This window comes from Pieris napi, chromosome 17 (assembly GCF_905475465.1).
Source record: "Pieris napi chromosome 17, ilPieNapi1.2, whole genome shotgun sequence".
NCBI lineage: Eukaryota > Metazoa > Arthropoda > Insecta > Lepidoptera > Pieridae > Pieris > Pieris napi.
In genome coordinates this window covers 10,039,385-10,065,849 of record NC_062250.1, presented here as the reverse complement: position 1 = coordinate 10,065,849, position 26,465 = coordinate 10,039,385, and the positions used below count along the sequence as shown (strand labels likewise).

The window sequence follows — 26,465 nt, the reverse complement described above, 5'->3', positions numbered from 1 at the left end:
GGTAATTTTTCATTGGTATTGGTTGACGGGGTGGAATTCTAAATCCCGTAGACATATTCGACCTTGGCAAAGCTTTAAACATTTGTTGGGTCCTTGATGGACCTTGCTGCTGGTACATGTGAGGCTTATATGAATTATTGTTAAAATTTTGACCATTATTTAATCTTGGCAAGTTAAAAGGTTTTTGATACTGTGGATTAATATCGTATCTATAAGGTTTTAGAGTAGGCGAGCTAGATATTTGAGGTGTAAAATTTTGTCTCTTCGTATTTTTGTTTTGCAAGTAAATTATGTTCATCTCGTCTTTTGCATATTGCAACGCCACTTCTAATGTTTCTGGTCTCATACATCGTATGCGTGAGCCCAGAGGTTCCTCCAAACCTTTTAGATACGTTTTTAACGCGAGGCTATTGTATAAATTACGTTTAGCCTGAATAGTGGTCTCAATTTTATCATGAACTTCTACATATGTAATGATTGTACTCAATAAATTTTGTATACGCTCATAAAATATATGTGGGCTATCTGATCCTTGCGTTAATTGTGACAAATCAGTATAAAGAGTAGACTCATCTCTGTGATCTGAGAAGCTATTAATTAGAGTGCTTCTTATGCCACTCCAATTTTGAGGGGCCCCATTTGTTGATAGGGCTCTGGCGGCGGCGCCCGTTATTTTATTAATAATTCCATTAATTAATGCTAAATTTGTAACATCATTACCCGGACTTGGCTTGGCATAAGTCACTACTAACGTGTCACATAAGTTCAAAAATCTTGTTAAATTACACGCACTTCCGTCGAAGTTCGGCACAAATTTTAAAGCTCTTAAAATCCTATCTAATAATGCATCTTGTGCAATTGAAAAATTCTCAAGGGAAGCTTCGCGCTCCATGTTATCTTCTAAAATATCTTCTAAATAATCTAAATGTCTATTGCGATCTCTCAGCTCGATGCGAGAGGCAACTCTTGGGGCTTCGATTCCCCGGTTTTTCCTAGGATGGAAAATTTTGGATGATTTGGGAACACACAGGAATGTAACAACCAATCGTTAAGAAATGTGTAACTTACATATGCATTTCGACGATGGTGGCACCTTTTGTCATCGATTTCTGGATGCGCCGTGTGTGGTCCGCTGTCCTCGGTTCTTGTGAATCGTCGATTAAAACTTGATAGTTTATTAGTTCGCGTACTCTACGTAGTCGATCTACGGAGTATATTACTTGGTACGCGCACTGACTCGACGATCCTACCGACTGCGCCAATTAAGTGAGGGCCAGCGGTGGATTCCAAAAAAAACCAAAATATATTAAAATTACTTTAATTAATTACTTTTACAAATAATGAACTTAACTAAGTACAATTATTTAATCGGCCCGATATTAGGTGCGCGATAAATATATTATATAATAAACTTAACTACTTGAGACTTGACCGGTCCGATATGAGGTATCCGATCAAAAAGCTGTTGGTTCTCTTGTCCCTTTCCTTATATAGCGTAGTTTCGTAAGAGGTGACTTGTATTGGGTTTGCGGGGCAAAGGGAGTGCAATGAATATGTAACAGGTGAAATGTTTAGGTTACTTTATCTTGATATAATAAAAAATAAAAATAAAAAAGCCTTTTTATTTCTTGCAAAAGAACAGAGTTAACTTAATACTATTTTTACAAATATATTTTAAGAAAGTAAATTAGACAATTATTATTATTATTATTTTTTCCTAATATTTGTATATATTTCTCAATTATTATTTTGCAAGAACCCTTCCGCAGGTGTAGGCCTCCTCCAGGGATCTCCATGTTTCTCGATTTTGGGTGAGCTGCATCCAGCTCGGGCCAGCCGTTTGAGCAATGTCGTCCGCCCATCTCGTGAGCGGTCTTCCTCTGTTTCGTTTCCCAATAGGGCCACCCCACCTGGTCACCCTTATGGTCCATCGATCGTCAGAGAGTCTTGCTACATGACCTGCCCATCTCCATTTAAGCTTTAGAGCATAGTTTAGGGCATCAGTAGCTTTAGTAACGCTTCTTATTTTTGAGTGTCTTATTTTATTAATTTTTCTAATGTTAAGCATGCTCCGTTCTAGGCCCCTTTGACAAGTTCTGATTTTTCTTTTTATCTTCTCTGTATATTTCCAAGTCTGGCAAGCATATGTTAGACATGGCAAGAGACAGCTCGACATGGCTTTGGTTTTAAGTGATACTGGCATATTGCTTTTAAAAATTTCCTTTAGACTCCAGAACTTGTTCCAAGTGTGTTGAATTCGCCTTTCAATTTCTAAATAGTTGTTGTCCTTTTCAAAGCTGATTTGTTTTCCTAGGTAAACATAATTGTTTGTATATTTCAGAATTTCTCTATCGACCGATACTGTCATTTCTATACTGTTTGTCATTAACATTGTCTTTGTGAGGTTCATCTCTAGACCTACCTTCTTGCTAGCCGCATTTAATGATTGAATCATGACTTGTAATTGTGAGCTTGATTCGGATACAAGCACTAAGTCATCAGCAAAGCGCAGGTGACTCAGGTATTTTCCGTTAATATTAAGGCCGCTTGTGCCCCAGTCTAGATTTCTTATTATCGACTCGAGGATGGCAATAAACAGCATAGGTGATGTCGGGTCGCCTTGTCTCACACCTCTTTTTATGGGAAAGCTTGGGCCGACTTTCTCTAGTTTGACTCTGCCCGTGTTGTTACTATATATACTCTTTAATATTTGTATATACTCCGTCGCTACCCCTTGCTCCGTTAGTGCTTTCCAGATGCTTGCATGTGAGACGGTGTCGAATGCTTTTTTGTAGTCAATGTAAGCGATATAAAGTGCTCGGTGTCTCTCTTGGTATTTTTCAATGAGAAGTTCCAGAGTGTGGATGTGGTCAACAGTTGAGAAACTCTTTCTGAATCCCGCTTGCTCCATTGGTTGTTCTGCATCTAGTATGATACTTATTCTTCGGTTTATAAGAGATGAGAATAGTTTGTATAAGCACGGTAGTAAGCTTATTGGTCTATAATTAGCAACATCACATGGGTCGCCCTTTTTATAAATCAGTATTATATCTGACTCTGACCATTGTGTCGGTGTTTTAGCATTTTCCAAAATACGGTTGAACAATTGAGTTAGCGGTACTGCCAGTAATGACTGCACTGATTTTATAGACTCGTTTGTGATGTGGTCTGAGCCAGGACTTTTGTTTGTTTTTAGTCTATTAATTGCTTGCATAACTTCTGGTACGGTGAATTCTATACATCGAGTTGAGATTAGGTCGGACTGTAGTATATTATGGTCAGTGGCATTTTCGCACAAATCTACGCTGTAGAGTGTTTTATAGAAGTTAGTTGCTATTCCTATGATATCGTTGCGATTGCTTAGGATTGTTCCTTTACTTTTTAAACCGTCTATCCATGTTTTGTTTGTCCTCAACTGTTTGTATGCTTTTTTTGAGCTTCCTGATCGCATTAGATGTTTTTCCAGCGCTTCCGATCTATACTTTGTATAGTCGCTTTTTATACGCCTGCTTACTAGCTTGTATAACGCTGAAAGTTCGTTTTTCATAGACCTAGACTTATTCTTGGTATTTTGCAGAAGCTTTCTTCTCTTCAAAAGTGCTAAAGTACGCTGTGATAAAATCGTATGTCTTGTGTCTTTATTACTTATTCTAGCTTCTTGGAGGCTGTGTGTGATTGCTCTTAGTATGTTGTCGTGTAAATTTTGTACCGATAAACTATTTTCTTCTAGTATGTTTGGTAGATGGGCTGTGATGCATTCCTTATATTTGTTTATTTCTTCTTCGCTTTGTAGGGTGGCATTAGGAGTGCTATTAAATCTAGTCCGGTTCTTTTTTATTTTTGACAATGTTATTGTTGCTCTTACTGGTCTATGGTCCGACGAAAAATTGAGATTCAAAACATCCATGTTGTGTACAATGCTAGGTCTGTTTGATAGAATATAATCTATTTCGTTTTTTTACTCTCCGTTAGGTGAGCGCCATGTCCATCTACGTTCCGGTTTTTTCTTGAAGAACGTATTTAGGATCGCAAGTTTATTTTCGACGGCGAAGTCAATGAGTCTTTGTCCTCTTAAGTTCCTTTTGCCATAACCATGTGATTTCATTATCATATACTCGTCTGCCCTAGGTTGGCCTATTTTTGCATTTAGGTCGCCCATAACTATATATGTATTATGTGCAAGATCCAAGGCTCGATACAAGTTTGCATAAAACGCTTCGAGCTCGTCTTCTTTTGCTGCTTCTGTGGGGGCGTACACTTGTATAAACGAGATTTTGGTGCCCTGCATATTCATGTTTAGTAGTGCTACTCTGTCAGAAATTCCAGTGAAGCTTTCAATGTTTTTTCTCTGGTGTAGGTTTATTAAAAAGCCGACTCCATATTGACCTTGCGTGAATCCTGCACAACAGAGTATACAATTATTATATTCTTCAATTTTTGTTCCTAGACGTCGAGTTTCCGATAAACCAATTATATCGTAATTTATATTTTTGAGTGCCTCTGTTAATTCTAAGAGTCGCCCATAAGATGACAGGGTTCTGACATTGTATGTCAGTATGTAGAGGTTGTTTGTTGCTCTTACAATATAGTTACGTTTTTGAACACTTTTGCTTGCATTGTGCGTACAGATAATTTGAGAGTGGAGTGGAGGGTTGTGGTCTGGCTCTCCCGCGGGGACCAGCCGTGGTGGGAGAGGTGGAGGGGGCGCTGGTAGTTGTTATTTAGCGATGTTTGTAGATGTTGTAGCTTCATCTAAAGCGGGGCGTTTTGAATTTATTGCTTTTGTCAGGTAGTTATCGATATGGTTGTTTTTATTTATTATTTTCGTGACTTTTCGAAGTTTATTGGTGTCGCGGTTGGCTTCTATCGGCTTTGGTGACGACGACTGGTTTCTCTTCTTTTTTTCTGGTCTTGACCTTTCAGTGTCAGTACTTTTATTCTTTAAGAAAATAATTTTATCGTACTTTAGAATAGCTAGTCTTCCTTTTTCTCGTTCAGTATTAACAACTATTTGCAATTCCTTGCGTTTGTTAAGAATTTCTAAAGGAAAATCTTCTTTAACATAGTACGGTGTTGATTCAAATTTTTTCTTTTGTTTAAGGATGTTTATTTTTAACCCCATCGTTGCTAGTGTGATAACTATGGGTCTGGTATTCTCTCCCTTTTTTCCTAGTCTTCTCATGTATTCAATGCTGTTTTTGTCGAATTTTATACCTAAACATTTATCGAAAATGTCCACAACGCTTTTTTCTAAGTCCCAGTAGCTTTGTTCATTTTCCTCTACTCCAAAAATAAGCAGGTTTTTTCGACGCGAGTTTCTCTCTAGTGTGTTTATTTTACTTGTTTGGATTTCGAGTTTTTCTTCTAATATTTTGTTTTGGTTTTCCAGCTCTCTAAACTTTTCATTTATGCTTCTATTAATTGTCTCTTTAATATCTTCCTTCATATCCTGCATGTCGCGTTTTTGTTGGTTTATTGCCTCCTGCATTGATTTTAATATACTTTTAATTTCTTCCATTGTACCCGTTCTTTTACTCAGAATGGAATAGAATATAAAACAAAATAAAAAAATAAAAAATAATATAAAATAAAAGATACACTATAAATTGAACAAGAATAAGTAACTAGATTTGATCTTTGATCCGTTGATAAAGCGTCGTCGTCGTACTGTGGCGGCCAGCTACAGGTTTGACGAAGTGGTTGAATTTCTTCTATATATATTTTGGTTTGGTAGTGACATTTAATGTGATAACTAATAATTATAAATGTTATCAGTCACGTATGCACTTTCACTGTGAAATATATTAATTAACGTTCCACTCCACAATAGATAGTAGCTTTTGACTCCTTTTTTTTTCCACTTCCAACATCACATGTCATTAAAAATGTTAATATTTGCAGGTCGGTCCGTGCTGAGTCACTTTTTCAATGCGTCGCAGATAATTTTGTTATTTCAAGCATTTGTTCGAAGTTTCTGCATTGAACAATTTTTTAAATCTTTAGTTTGTATCGAATTTGTGACTTTTGAAGTATATTTGCACTATATTTTTCACTGGATATATTTTTAATAACAACGGCAAGACGGAGCTTGTGTTTACAGTAGGTGCACGCACTACCCTATCTTGATATACATCAGGTTTAAGTGTTGAACTAGTGTCTGAGCGTGCACACTGAGTTCGTGTGTCTATTCCGGTAGTATATTGAGGATTCTTTCTCTGAGCACACGTAATGCTGGATTGTACGGTAAAAGAATACGTGGTGCGAAAACTGAATTATTCAAGACTCTAAAATTGACAAGTGTCAGAAATATGATTAAAAAATGCTAATATGTTCGATCGCGTTCTTCTTCTTATAGTGCCATCTCCTTGCGAAGGTTGGCGATCATCATGGCTAGTTTAATTTTGGATGCCGCGCTTCTAAACAATGACTTGGTGCTTTGACCAGACCATTGTCTTAAGTTTTTCAACCAAGACGTGCGTCTGCGGCCAGGTCAGGCCAGGCTTTGTATGGTTAGTTGAAGGAGCTCGTATTTTTTAGTACGTAAAACTTGTTCGAAATACTCAAGTTTCCTTTTCTTAACCGTCATAAGCACTTCTTTGTTCTTTTTCGTCTTAGTCGTAGTTTGATACCAAATGAAAAACGCATAAAGCTTCCTTTCACTAAATCACGTAATCATCTCATCGATAGCTTGATGTATGGAGTCAGTGAGTTCAACGATGCTCGATTTCTCTTCAGCTGTTGGGGAAACAACATCCGCTCTATTGAGGGCTTGACGAGCTTTCGAACCTATTGATGCCTTTGAGCTTTTTTCGTCAAAGCTGCACTTCATTTTCTAATTGAACATGGTATCGCATTGGATCTATTTATTTTCTCAATCATCAATACCTAATATTAGGTTATTAAAGTCATTGTGGGATATTATTGCGTATGATTCATTGATAATATTTCTAGTGCAGTCGCTAATCATGTGTATATAGTATAAAGCTACACACCGATTTGAACATGACCAGTTTTCACACATAGTTTTCCTTTACATTAAAAGCAAGAGTCAACTACGCACATGGTGCATAGTCGGGGTTTAAACGCTACCACGACCAAACCACAATGAAATAAAGCAATAAAGAACTATTTAACAAAGCTAATAAAGAACATCGCTTTACATTATATTCATAATAAATAAAACTTTATTGATGACAGTGGCAACATTTTTACGTCTTGGCCTCAGATATTTGTATATAAGTCAAGATGTTTTCCTTTACCGTTCGAGAGAGTGTAAAATGCGCACATAGATAGGCAACACTGCTCTTATATATATATGAGCTATAAATATAATAATACTAGCCGTTTCGCGCCCGATTTGCTGGACGAATTAAAATAAATATTATGTTTCATTATTTTATTTTTTTTCATATTTTTATTATTCTTCTTTTTAACTTCCCGCTAAGAAAATTGAAATATTTCGAAAATCGAGTTTTTAACAGATGTTGACGTTTTGCGGTTCTAGGAAGCCTCTTTTGTTTTTATTAGCGGGAAAAATTTTCATAAAAGTAAAACAGAAATAAAAAAATGAAGGAACGTTGGAATTAAAAAAATAACTATAAAATAGCCATAAACCATCTAGGAAAAATTTCGCATCGAATGGTGGTAGTTTCATGTCGATACGATCAGTGGTTTAAGCGTGAAAGAGCCTCAAACGAACACCATTTTCTTTTTATATATATATAAGAAGATATAAAACTTGATTAGATATTATTACATTGATCTACAGACACTGGAACATAAGTGTTGTAAAATATCTTCAGAAAAAATACTAAACATTTTAACTATAAATATTTCACTAAAATGAATCGTAAAAATTAATGTATCACCGCCATTTCCCATAAACGATATTTGGCACGACACAATGTCACTGACCCTCATATACATATTCATATGTTTACCCGACTGTCGCCTGAAATCGATACCACAGGTTGATGATCTAGACGTATTTCATTACATAGGGAAATGGATTAGATTGCCGCATTTACTTGGCTTACTTTAAATAAACTTCACCCTATTGGGTCTATAATTAAAAATTGATTAATTCCTGACTTAGTAGTGTGACGGAAAATGATTCTTCAACTTTTAGTTAAATTATACATAAATATAACGAAAGTTTGTAAATGTTCTAATATCACATAATACAACATTTAACGTGTAACATTATTAAACCCGTGGACACAGAAGTCTTTTAACAAACATCCATTTGGGATGTCTCTTCGCGTCCAAATCGACTTTGGATTACCAAGGGAGACTGCGCAAGGCGGTACTTTATTCAGGGCCACCGCTTGCCTTACCTTACTTGTATAAAGCGCAAATTCAGCCCCACATGGAGTACTGTTCTCACATCTGGGCGGGACTCTCCTTCCACTTGACCGTATTCAACGAAGTGCGGTTTAATTCGTCGACGACCAATCACTTTCCGTGAGGCTTGATCTCTTGGCGTTGCGTAGAGATGTGGGGTCACTCTGCATCTTCTACCGCATTTACCATGGATTCAGAGGAGTTGTTCGGATTAATACTGAGTTTCATAATCGGATGTCGAGGCAGAATACGTAATTCTACGAGAAACGTGCCCAATGAAGTATTGCCGAACCATTTTGACTAAGGGTCCCACAAGAAAAGAGCATGCCAATTCTTAAAAGGCCGCAACGAACTCTCGGCCTTCTAGCCTATAGAGTGCCCATGGGCGGTATCACTTAACATCAGATGAGCCTCCTGCCTGTTCCCCTGTTCTATAAAAAAAACATTTACAAAAACTATTGACCCGGAGAAAGGGAGACCAATATTTGATAAATATAAAACCAAGCAAGTAGTTTACAAAAGTTCCGACAACTGTTTGTCTTTTAAAAATTTACAATACTTTTTCCGTTTTGATACACACAGAGCTCATCAATACAATGTATCTAGTGTATAGAGCACATAACAATCGGTTCTTTCATACACTGGCGTAATTCCAAGCTCATTTGTAGTATCTGGATTTCAATAATCCATGCAATGCACTTCCTATAAGCCCGGAAATGAGAATTCAATGCACTCGCATACAATGGAGGTTCAGATAATTGTACCATATACATTGTGTTTTATAGATATTTTATTAGGTCAACTCAATTCCTTTTTTTATTTGAGTAGCTATTGGATTTTTTAGAAGATAACTGCAATAAAACGTGCTGGTTTGTCATAATTTTACAATTATCTGTACGCTGCCAGCGTTAAGACACTTTTTAAATTTGTTTTAATTGTCTTTTTATTCATTTTTTATTATTTTTATTATTACTATATAGGTTATAAAAATTGTATATTTACTGTATATTTGATTGTTATGTTTTCTTACATGAATAAATATATATTTTAATATACAATAATATGCAATATTTTCTCGCCCACACTAGTAATAATTTAGCTCACTCACACACGCACACGCACTCACACTGACCCGTACACTCACGAACACTTACACTCACAAATGCACATACGCACACACACATAAACTAGACTTTTGTTTTTGTTAACTTTTTTATTTTATTTTTTAATTATAAATTATTTATTGTTCGTTTTTAAAAGTTGTATTAACAATACTTTTTGCCACTATGTCCAAGAGGGACTGGTGACATGTTTTCCCCACCTTTTTCAAGCACCAGTCTCTCAGAATAATAGATAGCATTAAGTTTATTGTCAAAAAAGAAAGATGGTGAAATACCTGTATCATAAACTCGTACAATGCAATATTAGATGCAAATAATCTTTATTATTATTATTATTATTAAAGTTAAAAAAATACATACTTCATATTTACAATCAAGTATACAGTATGTACAATTTTCTTAACGTAAAAAGTAATACTAAAAATAATTAAAAAAAATCATTTTATTTATTAGATAAGGACTCTCAAAATTTACATAAAAGGATAACTTATTTACATTTATTATTAAACAAGAATATATTTAGAATACACATGAAAACCTGTGTATGGTAAGAAACAAAATCGAAATTGTTCGTTTCAGTAGAATGTCTTTCAAACAGTATAACTTTCCTTCGTCAAGGTATTGAATCAATTCACGTTCCTCCAATGAAACTAAGTAGATACGCCAATAATCTTGTTATCAGTGAAGGCATTGATAAACATTGCATGAAAGCAGGCCATAATTGAACGACCGTCACAACTTGGTAAGTTTCTTATCATGACTTGTAGTGTTCTTCCGAACTTCTACTTTGTATTGTTTAAATACGAGATATAATTTTCCTTGACTTTATGCGATATTATGTTTAAGAACTCGCAATAAAGTTACAAAATAACCACGTAGAAATCTGCCAATCTGGATTCTCAATTCTCAGTGATTATAGTCACCAAAGTCAAAAATCATTTATTCATATAGGTAACACAATGTACACTTATGAACGTCAAAAAAGAATTATACACTAAATGCTTCTAATTTTACATTTACTGCCAATTCTCAAATCAAGGGCGTAGAACGGAAGAGAAGAACTGGCAATAAACTCTCCGCCACTCTTTTACTCTTTTACCAAAACATTAACACTTTTGAAAAGTCGATTTTTTTGTATATATCCCGTTATCCACAAAGTAACTTTCTTTCCAGAGATGTATAATTCACTGATATTGCCTAATTATTGCTTTTAATACATAGTATATTTTTACCATTAACTATATTTAGTAGTTATGTTTTACGAGGTATTGAAACGACGACCTTTAAAATGAAGAGTTAACATCAAACAGATCATTCAATTTATTTTTATTTTAAAGTTATTTAATATGTTTTCGTTTATATTATTTAACAAAGTTTTATTTAAATGGGTTTAAATACATTTCTTTAACGTATATAAAGACTAACGTAGCTCAAAGTACCAAAATTCAAAAGCTACATGCCCTATAAATGTAAACAAATAAATGAACACATTTTAATTCAAATGATAACACTACTTTTATGTAATTACTGTTATATTTTCAGATTCGGTTAGTGTACTAAATATTAAAACGCGTTATAGCCATTTATTTTACTAAACTAGAATAACATTATTAAATGTTCTATGATATAAATTCGTTGACGTATGCCTATAGTGTGTAGTTTCAAATTCGTGATCCCAAAGCACTAACCGACCGTTTCAGAATTGATATTGTTTAACATTTCCTGGGCGCAATTTCCGACAATTTACACCTTAACTTTCAATTTATAATGCATGCAACGCCGACGGAGGTTCTATCCCAAGTTTGGTTTAATAGGTAAACTTTGTACAAAGCTAACGTTTACTTAATTATGATTAATTTACCGATGTGTGTAGTAATAGGGCATGGGGGACGAATTTGTGCGTTTTCATGATGATTTTTAAAAATAAAATTAGAAATGTTTTTGGGGGTATAATAAGGCCACTTTTATAGTACAGGTAACAAACATAAAAAATCTTCAATGACGATAGATAGAAAAGATTATCTTTAATATCTATGACTAAAAACAACACACGACCTTCATTTGTTTGTGAGCGAAACGCGGGCTTCAAATTGTCGTATAATACTCTGTTCTTGTATGTGTATCTTACCAGCTGCCATTTAATATTGTACAATGCCACAATAATTAGCGCTTACATATAAGGTTTATAATAGCTTCGCCATAATAATATTCCTCGAAATGTTCAGAGTTAAACATGAAGTGGGCTTGTTGACCGCTACAATGAGAGCGCCTTTGTTATTCTCTACACGGAATACATAAACTGCGCATTGTTCCTAAAGTTATTCTAGAAGCTTGTTTAAATATGAGCTGAAATTTCTCCTCCAACATAATTATAATTTAATAGCTATTGCCCGTGCTACTTTGTTCAGGTGGAAACTGGAAAGCGAAGTAGAAGAGAATATGATATATCTCTTAGGTAAGGATTTAGGGTAAGATTCCGAGTCCAGACTAAACGACTATATGATACGTCTCTTTATGGATTTGACATACCTTATAATATAATAATATAACTTTATTTTTTTCCTTAAAAATACAAACACATAAACGATTATAAGACAATAGTAATATTTATAAGTCTCCAAGGCACTCCACAGTTTTCAAATCTCCAGCCAGTTTTTGGCCGCCGTCATTGCAATTTGTACCAGATGGTACAAGGCCAGTCCTCTCGATCTGGTACCTTGAGGCCCCGGTTTTCCTCGTTGTACCACGAGTCGAGCTTATATCCATTTTCTTTGAAAGGAGAAAGTGCATCAGGGGTTTTTGTTCTTTTTCGTCGATATCCGATATTTCTTATTTTGACAGGCTTGATGCCATGGTAACTTCTCTCCATTCTTCTTTGTGTCGTCTGGATTGTGTTTTGTTTTTAAATCAAACGTCTGGCAACCGTAGGTTATGGCAAAATTTCTGCGTATACAACATTTTTGGTAGGTAGCGGTAACTGAAATTTCTGTTTTTTTTTATAACTGAACAAGTTCTTTGCAAGTCCAATATTGTTTTCAGCTATTCACTATTCTTCTATCTATCTCTAGGGCTTCTTGCTTTTTAAAAGTGCATTTGTTTGCCTAAGTAAACATATGTTATTCTTAATATACAATTAAAATTTTAGTTTAATTTAAAGGTGTGAGTGATTAATCTTAATTAAATGGTATTCTCATATATTTAAGTAACTTATTACATAAAAATATTCCAGCGCATAATTTTAATGGGCACTTTTATAACTAGCATACAGTATAAAAAGCAAATTCAGAATTTTCTTTAAAATATCACTGAAGCGGTTTTATTACGACATTTTTACGGTTGGCAATAAAATGCTCTTGAAGGAAGAAATTGTATTTTTAATTTAATGAATATTTTGTTCGGAATGATGATTACATGCCTTGTTATATTTACTGTGTAATATAAGTTTAAATCATTTCAACTCTCTAAATTATGTATCTATCTAAGCAGTGTTGGCCTAGTGGCGTGCGACTCTAATGCCGCTTTTTTGCTTATAATCTAAGTGGCGTTTATGTTTTGAATGATATTATTAGCTATACAATAATGTTACATAGAATAAAGAGAAAATTAAGAAGTGGCTATTTTATTGTAGCTTGTTACATTGATAAAAGTTCTTGATTTTAAATTGTTACAATATGTACAAGATTTTGGATTGTCATTAATTATACAGAACAAGTAATGATTTTAATTTAACAAATACTTGACGTCCTATATAACCTGGAGTCTCAGTTCAGACTCTCATCCCTTAGGTTATAGGTTCCATGCCCGGCTCTGCACTAATGGACTTTCTTTCTATATGCGAAAGTAAAGTACATTTTGTTACCTATAAATGATATTTTGATTTGATTTTACGCATTCAGGTATAATTACTTTAATTTAAGTCAGTATTTTAAAAGACGAGATATAGATAACATAAGAATATCTAATTTAACTATTATCGAAACAAGATATTGAAAAATAAGAACAATAGAAAACCCAGACATAATAAAAACATTTCCTCGTTGAAACTTTTGTAAAGCTAAGTATTTTCGTTTAATTCATGGCTTACAAATTGCGAGCAAAGTTTTTAATAAGCCTGCCTCATTTAGTATAAAAAGTTTACTTTCAAAACTAAATCGACTTCCTTTGATAGCGTCCGGTATTGATGAAATAAAAGAATTCTAATTTAAAAGCTGTCATATTTTTGAAGTTATACTTCTTTAGGCGCGTTATGAAAAATTGATGAGAGTGAAATTTTACGATGCGCGCGCACCGTGACACAAAATTATCAGAATGAAGTTGCCCACGGAAGATGCTACGGTATTGGACATAATTTAAAAACAACATTCGAATAATAATAGAATTTATGTTACACTTAATGTAAGAGAATAATAATAAATATTAATTTATTTAATTTTTCAAATGTAAACTGAACTTTATTGACTATAATGACTCCTTTTCCAGTCTTTGATTATTTAATTGTAATTAATTATTTGCATGCAATCAAAAACTATTTTTAATAATGCCAAAGAAGTATAACTTCTTACGCGCGTAGGTACATAAGTACACGCACCCTTTTTTATCTGCCAAACTCTGAATATATTTCGTGTGTAGCACCTGTTCTTAAAGTCATAGACATGAACTCGATATCACTCGCACTGTCAATTTGAATTTTAAAAAGAATGCACATGTCCGTTTGGATTTTTGAAGTCTCTTCAAATGGACAAAATCTTTAAAAAAATCTTTTTATACGTTTAATTTTGCGCTTCCGCACCTTGTTTATTTATTAATTTCCCACATAACATTCTATCTTAACATTACTAATACGATAGAACTACACAATACCTACACTGGTAATTCTTCAAAAAATACATTTAAAAACTTTATATATACCTAGATCTTATGGTACATTGGTATAACGGGCGTACTCTATTCGAATACCAGAGACAATAGTTTATTTCTATATAGTCTTAGTAACAACAAATAAATTTATATTATCATTTTTAAACAAATTAAAGTTACAAAGTTGTTCATAAATCACATTTCAATTAAATTAGTTTCGTATAAAAGCCAGTCACTGGCTTTCAGACGTCAAACAAACTCAGAGATATTGTGGGAAAATGGAAAATCTCTTCTGAAATAAAATTTCTTTAAGGAAATATCAAGTTTTATTAGTTGATGAACTCACATCTGCTTAAAAGCGGAAAATACAGCGTAGGTATAAATGTCGTTTTTGTTAATGGATATAAATACAAAATAAGAATGAATCATTACTTAGTGTGTAGTGTTAAAGATAAATTACGTTAATATTCTACTAACCAACTGTTTTTTTTTTGTAATTTAGTAGTACTAGTTTTGTTTAAACCCCAAGAAGGCAGGAGCAGAATGGTTTTTGAAGTTATTGGTTCGCTAACACAAACAATAGTTTTACCGGGAATCGAACCTAAAAACGCCAAGCTGTAAACACGGAGGCAGTAAGTCCTATTGTTTAACCAAACTGTAAACAATAATTTTTATTATTATTATTATAACACGAGTATGACGCAAGCACGTAAAACGTTCTATTTTTCTAGGCATTCCAAATTAGAATGCGGAGAATATTCAGAGTAAAAATGGCCATAAACAATAGAGCTTCATTACGACAAAAAGAGGTTCTAGTTTTTAATTCGTGGTGAGGTCGAGTGGTTGCAAACTGGCGGAGAATGGCGAGAATGGCAGGACCCCTTCACTAAAGGGCTCTCATCGCGAACATCAACCGTAGGGCTGAAACGATGGCTCGTTGATTTCGCATATGACTGTTATCAGAAAGGGAAACATCTAATTTAAAACGTTTAAAAAGATTATTTCCAAATATTTCGTACTGCGGCAATTGTTCAACCTTTCAGTCTTCTAGTAATAAGCGATTTTTGGTGCTTTATGTAATTACTTTTCCAGTAGGAATCAAGTATGAATTTAAATAAAGACAATTGTTTAAAATTGTGTTTCCTTTTTAGAAGCCTTTGGCTTACAGCATTACAAACACATTTAGAAGCATCTTTAGGGTTTTATTAATTCTTTTATATACACAGCACACACATAAAATTGATTTATTGATTGAAGAAGCCAAAATTTTGACTATTTTCGAAGATATACTTCTTTTGGCGCGTTAGGGAAAAATTATGAGAGCAAATTTTAACGATGCGCGCTCACACCGTCACAAACCGACACCCTGAAGTTAGCATAGTAAAAAAAAATGTTCATTTCTTTCATTATTTAGAAATTATTTTTTTGTGATATTTAAATTAACTTTATTTAACTAGATAATGCGTTTAATGAAACTTTCAATGTATTAAATACCTCTTTTCGTGTTTTGTTAGTGTCGTTCTTTCTACAAACGTAGAATAAGGCGAATGATGAAAATATTTTTATTTTGTTACGCCAAAAAAGTTTAACTTCTAACGCGTGTACATACACACAGTCCACCCACATGTTTTTTTATTTGTTATAATTTTAATTCGTTAGGTACTAAATACAATCAGTTTTTACGACATTCACAGACTTTTTACAGCAAGTGAATGAAGTAGTAAATTTTTATTTGAATCTTTTTAAAAATGTTCATTAAAACATCTTTTGGCATGTAACGAGTCCTGTTTTAATGCTTTCATTAAAAGTCTTAACAGGGGTTGAGTTTTATTAAGTTTTTCGAAATTATATTTAATTTTAATACATTTATCGTCTTGTTTTTAAAATATTAAAAGGGGCAGTGTTAACTTAGTGATTAAATGTGCGATTCTCAACCCTGAGAAGCACACGATACGTTCAAACTCCGGCTGTCCACCAACGGCTTTTAGTTGTACGTGCTAAATGCTGGAGAAGGAATCTGAATATCTCTGGGTATGCTATCAACTAAAGACTTGGTTTGACGTCTTACTAAGTGCTAAATCACGACACTGGGTTTGACCCAAAAAGCTACTAGGTGTTAAGGCCTGTATTCACTCTAATTAGTGATTAGGAGAAAACAAGTGTGGACAGCGACTGATTAGTGCAAGTGATTAGTTGGCTGCGTAGTAAAGTGATTAAAGATTAAAGATTTATTAGGTACTGACTGCGAATCCATGGGTCCCGGGTTCGATCCCCGGCTGAGACGAACATCGATGTGATGAGCATTTGGTGTTGTGCTTAGGTCTTGGGTGTTTAAATATGTATTTATATGTCTATCTATAATATGTATGTATATCCGTTGCCTAGTACCCATAACACAAGCTTCACCAGCTTAGCATGGGACTCGGTCAATTGGTGTGAATTGTCTTTTATTTATATTATTTATTTTATTTAAGATTAGTAAGTTGAGGTGTTCAATTTTTTTGCGAGTGAACTGCGAGTAGTGACGTCGCGTGCGCCTATCGTTCCCCTTACTCGCATCGTGCCTGCCAAAACACGTCTGGACAGGCAGCAGGACTCTTCGGTCAACCTAAGAGCAAAGTAATATTTCATCGTATCTTCAGCAGTCAATTCCTTATAGAGTTGGTAGCTTGCGCCATGAATGGGTCTTCTATTAATCCATTTTCAGCTTCCAAAACTTCTTCGGTTTCAGATAGCACCGCGTTTAATACTTCTTTCAGTACTTCTTCCAATTGCAAGCGTGCTTCTCGATGTTCGAAAAACACTAAACAAGAATTGGAAACTACTACACACCTACTAATCATCCTCAATTACTAATCACTTGCACTCACCCTTTATACAATACAGCCTTTAACTAACAAAATATTTAAATACAGTAATGTCACTGCCATATACCCTAATTACTTTAAGTCACATTCTAAGCAAGTACTTTGCTGTTAAAGAATTTCTTTTAATATAATGGTTCTCGTAGAACAAAGCGATTAATAGTGTAGTAGGTCAAACCATGATTGCAACCCTAGAACAAAATGGCGGTTATTCGCGCGTAATGAGCGGTAAGTTCCTCAACCACACTGCTTGATGACTTAGTTATATATAAACCACTAGTATATATGTGGTATTTCTTTGTTCCGTTAAGTTTGTATTAATTTTCATACATTTTATTCACTTTATATTACAACAATACACTGCTTTTCTCAAGGCTAGTAAGTTAATTATTTATCATTTTTCTTTCGATTATTATTATTCTTTTTATAATAATTGTAACACTAAATAATATTGTATAACATTTAGTTTATATTTAAATCTCTGTGCTCTGTCTTGTAGTATGTACTTGGTATTTATGTGATCGTCAAAGAAATTAATGTGATCTTTAAACAGACGGTTTCCATGAACTACTAGAGTTGTTTCTTTATACGTCACTTCTATTAAAATGTACTTAATTGAAATCAGTTTCAAAGAAGGCTTACTGTTCTAACATCAACTATGAATGTATGGAAACAGCAAACAGGAAACTTTTTAGTTATAAAACGCGTTTGTTGCGCTTAGATGTCCAGAGCCAGATTCATCATCATATCATCACTTTTAGTAGTCACGTGTCAGCGAGACACGAGCTGTAGGTATCGGTTAATAAAAGGTTCATATAATAGTGATTATTATTATAAATTATGACATGTACATTAACGTACAGTAAGTAATACAAATATATAAAGTAAAGAAATAGGAATAGACATTTAAAACAAATATTTTTTTACTTCTACGATTTTTGGACTACGACGATAGGGTTCTTTTGTTTTTTTACATAATTTTCTTAATTTATAGGAAAACAATTTTTAATCAAGCTTGTAGTGATTTTGGTTCTCGGAATAATCTATATCATATATACATTCCTGTATTCCAGTACTACATAATCAGGATTACATTAAGTCAATTATGTTTAATATTAGTACACGACTTTCGACGGACTGAAGGCCTCCTCAAAATTCTTACACTTGTCCTTCATCCTCGCTAACATTTATTAATAACAGTCGATATACACCCGGCATATTCCACAGAAACATTACCCTACACTTAGTAACGAGCACATCAAACCCATTCACGTAACTAAATTAGTCGTAGAGGGAGCCGCTCCATCGAGGCTGTAATTTCAGTACACTTCAATAAACATCGGAGACACGTTTATATCTAAATGATTTATTTTTCAATTGATTTACATTTTGGTATGTGTCTACAGTAGTGTTGGAGTAGTGGCTACAGCCTGCAACTCTCATCCCTGAGGTCGTACGTTCGATCTCCGGCTGGTGCACCAATGGACTTTTTTTTCTATGTGCGCATTCAACATTCGCTTGAACTATGAAGGATGGAGAATGAAAACATCGTGAGGAATCCGGCTTGCCTTAGACCCAAAATCGACGGCGTGTGTCATGCACAGGAGGCTGATCACCTACTTGCCGAAGATTTTCTATCGATTAAAAATATGTTAGTACCTAGTAGTATTACTATTTAAAAACCTTATGGCGCGTTGGACAGTAGTGTTATAAAGTATCCAAGGCATAAACTTTACTATTAAGGTAATTTATTTGTAAGTCAGTATGATTTCAGTTTTTGACAGCGTACGTATCGTAATTTGTATTATTACTCGTATAAAGGTCGATTTACATCAAACGAACATAGAGCTTGAGCTAGAACAAGAGCATTCTTTCGTAATCTTTTAGTGTAAACGAAAGCTAGAGGTATCGATTTACATCAAACGAACATAGAGCTAGAGCTAGAACAAGAGCATTCTTTCGTAATCTTTTAGTGTAAACGAAAGCTAGATCGAATGTTCTTTGCTCATTCGTGTCAATTCTGTGGTTAGTATTGGTAGTGCTTCGTTATGTCTGACTCTGACAGCGATATCATTATTGCAAGTGCTGCATTTATTATTTTGTCGCGAAAACTCAAAAATAAAAGAAGGAAGAGACGTTGGTGGGTTTTTTTTAACTCTTCAACATTACATTCCAGTTGTTTTGCGATTTCCCGCCAAGCATCTTGTTTGTAAGTTGTATTTTTATAGTTTTCATACGTCGGATTCCACAGGCATCTGAAATTGCGGTAGGCTTCTATCATTAATAAACATTTTTCTTGAGACCAATCCATAATTTAATCGATAAGATACGTAAACAATCGCTAGAACACAAGAACGCTTTGAAAAGACCGCTCAGTGGCGCGAGCACGTCCGAACACGCTAGAACGCTCTAAGAAACTGTTCGCGCGCTCTTGCGCCGTTTACATCAAGCGAACGAGCATTCTTAGAATATTCTATAGAATCTTTGCGAACGCGCTAAGAACAACGAAAGAATGCTCTACGCCTGTTTACACTAGAAGAATTTGATGTAGTGGGGATAGAATGAGCATTCGCTCGTTTGATGTAAATCGACCTTTAGACAAAACTCTTCTATTCGATCAATGCTTCATGTAGTCTGTAATTCTTAAAACATAGTAAACATAGTCTACGGTGCTTTTCTTAGGATTCTATTATTAGAATTATACAGAAATCTAATACGATATCTATTGGACTTTAAGTATTGATTGTACTATGGCATCTTTTCCATGAATTTTCCACTCAAATGTAGGTTCTTGTAAATTAGATTAGAGTAGGTACCTATATCTATTTTTGAACTGAAAAAGAATGACGTAACTTTGTGGGTACATTTATCATTTAGCAATTTAAAATATTTTTAATTATTGCATCGATAAAGCGAAACGTATTTACGAAACTGGACTGTTTTTATGAAAACTCATCAATTTTTATGCAAATTAAATCGTAGCGCGCCGGATATAGTCGTAATTCACACAATTACACAAAGCAAAAACACAATAAGTTTTATTCATTGTTGTTGTTTTTTTGTCACTGTTAAAAAAAAATCTATATTTTTATCTAATAATTCTTCTGTTTCTTGCCTGATGTTGTACTTTTTTACTATTGTAATATACAATTAATTAATAAGCGTAACGTATTATTACCTAATATTTTAACGTAGTGTAGTTCTGAAGAGTGCTTATTGCACTAGTCTTGCAACGTTGCGTAAGCCAAGCAATAGCTACGTCGTAGAGAAGTGTCTACGCCGTAGAATAACGCTCCTTATTGATTGTAGAAGCAGTGAAAGAATTTAATTATGAATGACCGACATACTGGGTGGGGCGTAATCAATGGATAATATCCTGCCTATAGGTAGGTACCTGCGGATATATAACGTCGGGGCGGTTCAGAAAAATATGTGGGTCTTTCGAGATATTTAACATTTTCGATAATTAAAAAAAAATACACGGTGTCAGACTCCGAATGATGGATCTATTTTAATCCGTTTGTTGCATAGTATGTCTGAAGATGATGAGATAGATGATGATAGATGAGCTATCGAATGTAAACTTTTATTTATAAATATTGAAAAAAAGGCTTTGAAACAAACACTTCAGCCCTATAATATTCTATAATTTCATTTAATGATCTGAATCAATTGAACTATTCAACCAATACATAGCGAACCATTATCACACCAGTCATAGCTGTACATTATTAAACGGTCGAACAGTAATTGTATAGTCGGAGCTAAGTGTCTAACTCGTAATGACTGCTTTCATAATATTGAGTAATTTACGTGTTCATTGCTTTATTTAAAATGATTATTGAAATATCATTGCCGTAGAAATTCTGATATAATATTCAGCTCGACTTGAATGAAATACAGGAACACCTACGGACGTCAATTAACGCGTACTGCGAAAAATAGACAAGAAACTTCGATTGTGTTTGACAATTGACATCGTTAATAAATATGTATACAAATTATGCTACATTGAATGACAATATCTTTTATTTATTTGGTCATAAACTAAACTGGTTTTTTTGGCATGAAAAGTAATCGCTTGGGGTATGGGAAACATTCTAGAAAATAAAATAAATAATCATAAAATTACTAAATTCTAAATTATTATTCTATATATTTCTAAAAAAACTAATGTTCCGTCGTTCTAAGTTGTCGTTTAAGTAATTAAAACGAAACTAATATCTTTAAATTATCTAAATAGTATAAACTCTTTAAAAAACAAATGAAATAAATATTTGAAAGAGAATCTTAATGTGATAAATTTTCAATGCGATATAATTTAATAAATTAAGATTATAAATTGTAGTTCAAATTTTACCGTTTTATATGTTTCGATGTATTTTAAGCTAACTTATATGCTTTTAGAAAATAATAGAATCTGATTACTTTATTATTTAAATTGTTTGCAATTATAGATTACAATTATATTTATTCACGCTTCCATAGAACATGTTTATATGACTATGCTGAGCAAACACCAGAATGTAAGTAAACTCATGGGGTCATGGACCTAAAACCCTAGTTAGCTGATGGATTAAAACATAATGCGATTAAAAGATAATAGGTATTTCCTAGTGGTTAAGCGCGCTATCGTGAGTGGGTTTTCTGTGTTCCTGTGTAATTTTTATGTACGAAATGAACACTTGCTTAAACAGAAAGTAGACGACAAGTCAGCAGGAAAGACTGATCACTACGTTACTAAAAATAACTGATAAATATAACACACAAAGACGCGTTTGCCCCATTAAGGGAGGGTCTAAAAAATATTTAAATATCGATTAGTTAATCATAAAAAGTCACGATGAGAATCATATCGTCACTGTAGAATAACCTCGTATAAACATTTATTTTTTATTCTTAGACTCTTATGTCATTTTTTTATAATCATGAAGTAAGGACTTATTTATGTTATTAATAAAATAGTCTTTTTACCATCTAAAACTTACAAACACATAATAATATTTTAACGAACATTGACGAAATGAAATTGTTTTTTCATTTCCTGTAATATTTGGACATACAAGATTATCATTCTACAGCGACGATATTAAAGAATAGTTTTATTTTGAACAAATGATTTATACTCAATTCACGGTTAATTGGATAATGAGCAAAAACTGGATTGGCGCATAATCGCATTGTGCTTAATGAAGCGTCTTTGTAAATCACTTCTCTTAAAGGAAATTGTGTAAGGGGATTCTTTAATCTGTGTAGAAGTTACAAGATTGCATTAAATTTTTAAATAGATAAACCATAATGTATAAAGTGATTATACCTTCTGTTATTATTTATTATTATGTTATTAAAACTAATACTGTATTTTACTTTTAATTAAGTTTAAAGCTCGATTGTAGTAAGCCTTTTTATTTAAAACTAACTGCACCCGCGAGTTTCGTTTTTCAATAATATAGTAGTAAAATCATATTATTGAAAAACCAATATAGTACATTTTGCTATACTACCATAGACTGTTAGCTTCCAGAATAGAATCCTAAGAAGAACTTTTTTTCATTTTCTAATTTTCTCTCCATAAAAATCAAAGTCAAGGAATAAAAAAAAAACTTGTATCGGTCTTCGAGTTTTGCGCTTAGCAACATGTTTTGCAATTTATTTTAATTGATATAGATAACTCTTTAATAAAAATACGCCTTCTTTCCGAATTCCGTTTATAACTTTATAGAGATGGGTGATTAATCTATATTTATTATAAAGCCGAAGTTAATATATGACTTATTATTTGTTGAAACGGTGAAAGAAAATGTGTGGAAACCATCTTGCCTTAGATCCAAAAAGTCGACGGCGTGTGTCAGGCATAAGAGGCTTATCACCTTGCCAATTAAATTGACAAATGATCATGAAACAGACACAGGAATCTGAGGCCTAAAAAGATTGCAGCTCCATTGTGTGTTTTTCTTTCTATATTGCCAATAATTTGACATTGTATTCATTTATTGATAACACAAAGTAACTAAGAAATAATTTATATGATATTTAGATAACGCTACTCAATTGTTTTGTGCTATTAGTTTTACAGTACAAACGTAAAAGAGTATCAATAATATTTGTTATTACGTAGAGTTTATCTGTAAAGGACAAAGTTCAACCCTACTTGGGATAACAAACCCAATCGATCCGTTTATAAATAGAGCCTTGCTTGAGTTACATCGTTATTGTAACAAGTGTACATATCTACTTGTTGCTTATCTAAATACATATAAGTAAAAACTTCATTTTACTCTAGGAAAACATTTCGATTTGTAATACGTTAATAAATACATATTATCTAAATATATAAAACAAAGTCGTTAAGTTAATAAATTATTCAAAAAGGTAGTATAAAGTCAATAAATTAACTTAGAATAATAAATAATCTTTATTAAATTAAATCTGATTTGTGACACATTAGTTGATTACGGTTACGTGGTTTAATTTAAAATTATAATAATCACACACAGCTCATTGTGTACCTAAGCCAACAATTGTTCTTTAAGAATTGTAAAATGTATGTACATTTATATATTCCCCGTTAAACACAACGCAGATAAAATTTAAATAACTAATTACTGTGGAGTTGTATGGAGAAACAAACTGAGCTCAAAAATATTATTACTTACCTGGGAATATGTAGTGTCACCTAACCTTCCACGTACATACTAGTTAACACAAAACACATTAAACTAGCATAGTATGTATTATGTTATGTTTATGTAAACGTGTGTGTGCCTCCGCGACGCGTAGAACACTGACCACTGAAGGCTCCCTGCGTCGTTCTGGCAAAGAGTAAAAGCCTGAAATCAGTTGTACTTTTCAGAGATCAAAACACGACAAGTGTAAACTGATGTTGTCTTGCTTTCCAATGTCTATAAATAAGTATATTCCATTCTTTTAACGGCGTATCTTTCATACCTGGAAAAAATTGATTAATAAATGTTACGTAGACCGTGGGATAAATTATTTTTTTACAGTTCGTTCGATCGTCTCAACATTACAGAACTTTCAAGAAAAACGTCTTCTATGAAAAAGTCAGCAATCTTTTATCGGCTGCAGTGGATGTCCATGCGGTAGTCATCTTTCAACTGATCTATTCGTTTATAGACATAGACATAACATGTATTACTAAGAAAACACACACAGATAAACACACAAAATAATAATAATCAAAGAAAAAAAAAAAAAAAGAAAAAAAGAAAGAGAAAACCATTTTTTTTCTTTTAAAGAAGAAGGTACGTTTTTGACACCAAAATGCGTGTGTGCTGTGGTTATAATTGGCCCTGGCTCAGCATTATGTTGAGGAGCAGACTGTTCCACAGCACTGGGGGCCTACCATGAACTCTTATTGCGAGCCTATTGACAACCTACAACTGAGATGCATCTCTAATTCGTACGATGACATCGAAAAAACGAGACAGTTTATGTTCCCACGTGACCTTAGCGGTTATCAGATTTCGTTCGTTCAATTTGTATGAAAATTCGTACCATGACCGCTCGGCTGAACCGAAATTTGACAGTTGCGCCTTCCAACTATGACAGAATAATCGATTCTAAAAAAGTTACTTTTTGTTCAACTTTTTTGTATCGAATTGTCCAAATAATAGTTAACAACCTATAAAATTCAATATGTATTTACTATGTCTATGCTTCGGATATTTTGGGGTCTTTTGAGTTTAGAAAATGTGATTATAAATAAATTATTAAAATATCGACGGAGATGATTAACAAGACGGCAATGCCCTTCTACCGACTTCGTACATATCGAGTTTATAATTTGCTATAGATAAACTACTTTGATTCGTTGAAGATTTCAGTGTAGCTACAAATAATTGCACAAACTATGTTCAATAAATTAATTAGGCATGTCTCACAAAAACATAATTCCCCAATATATCATATTTTATAATACATAAGAATGCCATATCAGTTGTAGATATTTATTATAATTAAATTTTTCCTTATTATGTTCATGAATTGTATGATTATCCTCTGCTTTTTGTTGTTTAAAAAATATAGGTATTTTTCAAATTTATAATGTGTAAATAATAAACCATTTGTAAATATTATAATATCAGTATTTATTTAGTTAGGATGACTCCATCAAGATAGAAAAAGGCAATGTTCAATTGGATATAAACATATATTCATATATTTCATTCTCTCAATTCAACGTGTTTGTCAGGTTTAAGCTGTAAAGAAAATATAATTATTTATATTATATGAATTAGTTAACGTATAAACTAAATTTGTACAATTTGAAGGAAATCATTTTTAGTATGATTTTCGAGTAATAAGTTGATTTGTAATATCTTTTGCAAAGAGTTTTATATCAGGAATTAACTTCGATATAGGCATTTATTTTTAATAAGTTAAACAATTTGTAAAACTATATTTATAAAGCTGAAATGTTGTAAACACCAAAATATTGAAAGCTGCTATCAAAATTTGACGGAAACGTTTAAAAATAATAAGTGTCAACTATCATAGCACCAGAAAACTTTGTTTAAAATATATCAAAATAATAGTTTCATATTAAATAAATATATATATATTAATACAATAGATTATTGTGATTGATGAATAATTGAAAATAATTTTATATTTTATTTATTATTATAGAAACATCTGTCAAAGAAAGTTTGACAGTTAAATTTCAAAACTTACATAGAAACCTCAAACAAAATTATCGTTCTTTCATTCGGTCTTGCGATGCAAATACGTTTCAGCTTATAGGCGGTCATGGTACGAAAAAATGCTATTGACTGTAGGTACCTAAACTCAACTGCATCTCTACTGGATTGTTTTAAGAAAGTTCATGGTAGGCCCCCTGGTCATTCTGCCAGACCACACCAGCTAGTTTGATTTGTTTATCAGATACTAGCTGGCCTGGCGAACATCGTACCGCCTAACAGTCGATTCTTTATTTGTTTAAAATACTTATTCTGCTATTCGGGACACCGGTCTAGCTAGTAAGATAAAAAAAAGAAAATTGATAAGACAACAAATACATTATGTCAAAAAATAAAAATTTACCTTCCCGGAACCCCTCCACTAACACTTGTACTTTATGCTATGCTATTAAAGTTCATATTGACTTTTAAGTATTATTACAAATATTTTGTATGGGAATATAGAAAAGTGTTGTTTTTAGACTTTTTCACTCAATTTTTTTTAATTTTTCTTCATCAAGAACCATCCTCGTACATCAAGGTATATTATAAAAAAATAATCAGACAAATCGGTCAAG

At 33.1% G+C, this 26,465-nt stretch overlaps 1 protein-coding gene across 1 annotated transcript in view; it reads right to left on the bottom strand.

The window, feature by feature from the left end:
• The window catches only part of LOC125057730 (thrombospondin type-1 domain-containing protein 7A-like), a 103,635-nt gene extending 79,650 nt beyond the window's left edge, over positions 1-23,985 (bottom strand). Inside the window, exon 1 of the mRNA XM_047661588.1 lies at positions 23,842-23,985. The gene's annotated coding sequence lies outside the window, so the exon portion shown is untranslated. The remainder of the gene's footprint in view (positions 1-23,841) is intronic.
• Positions 23,986-26,465: the final 2,480 nt, after the last annotated feature.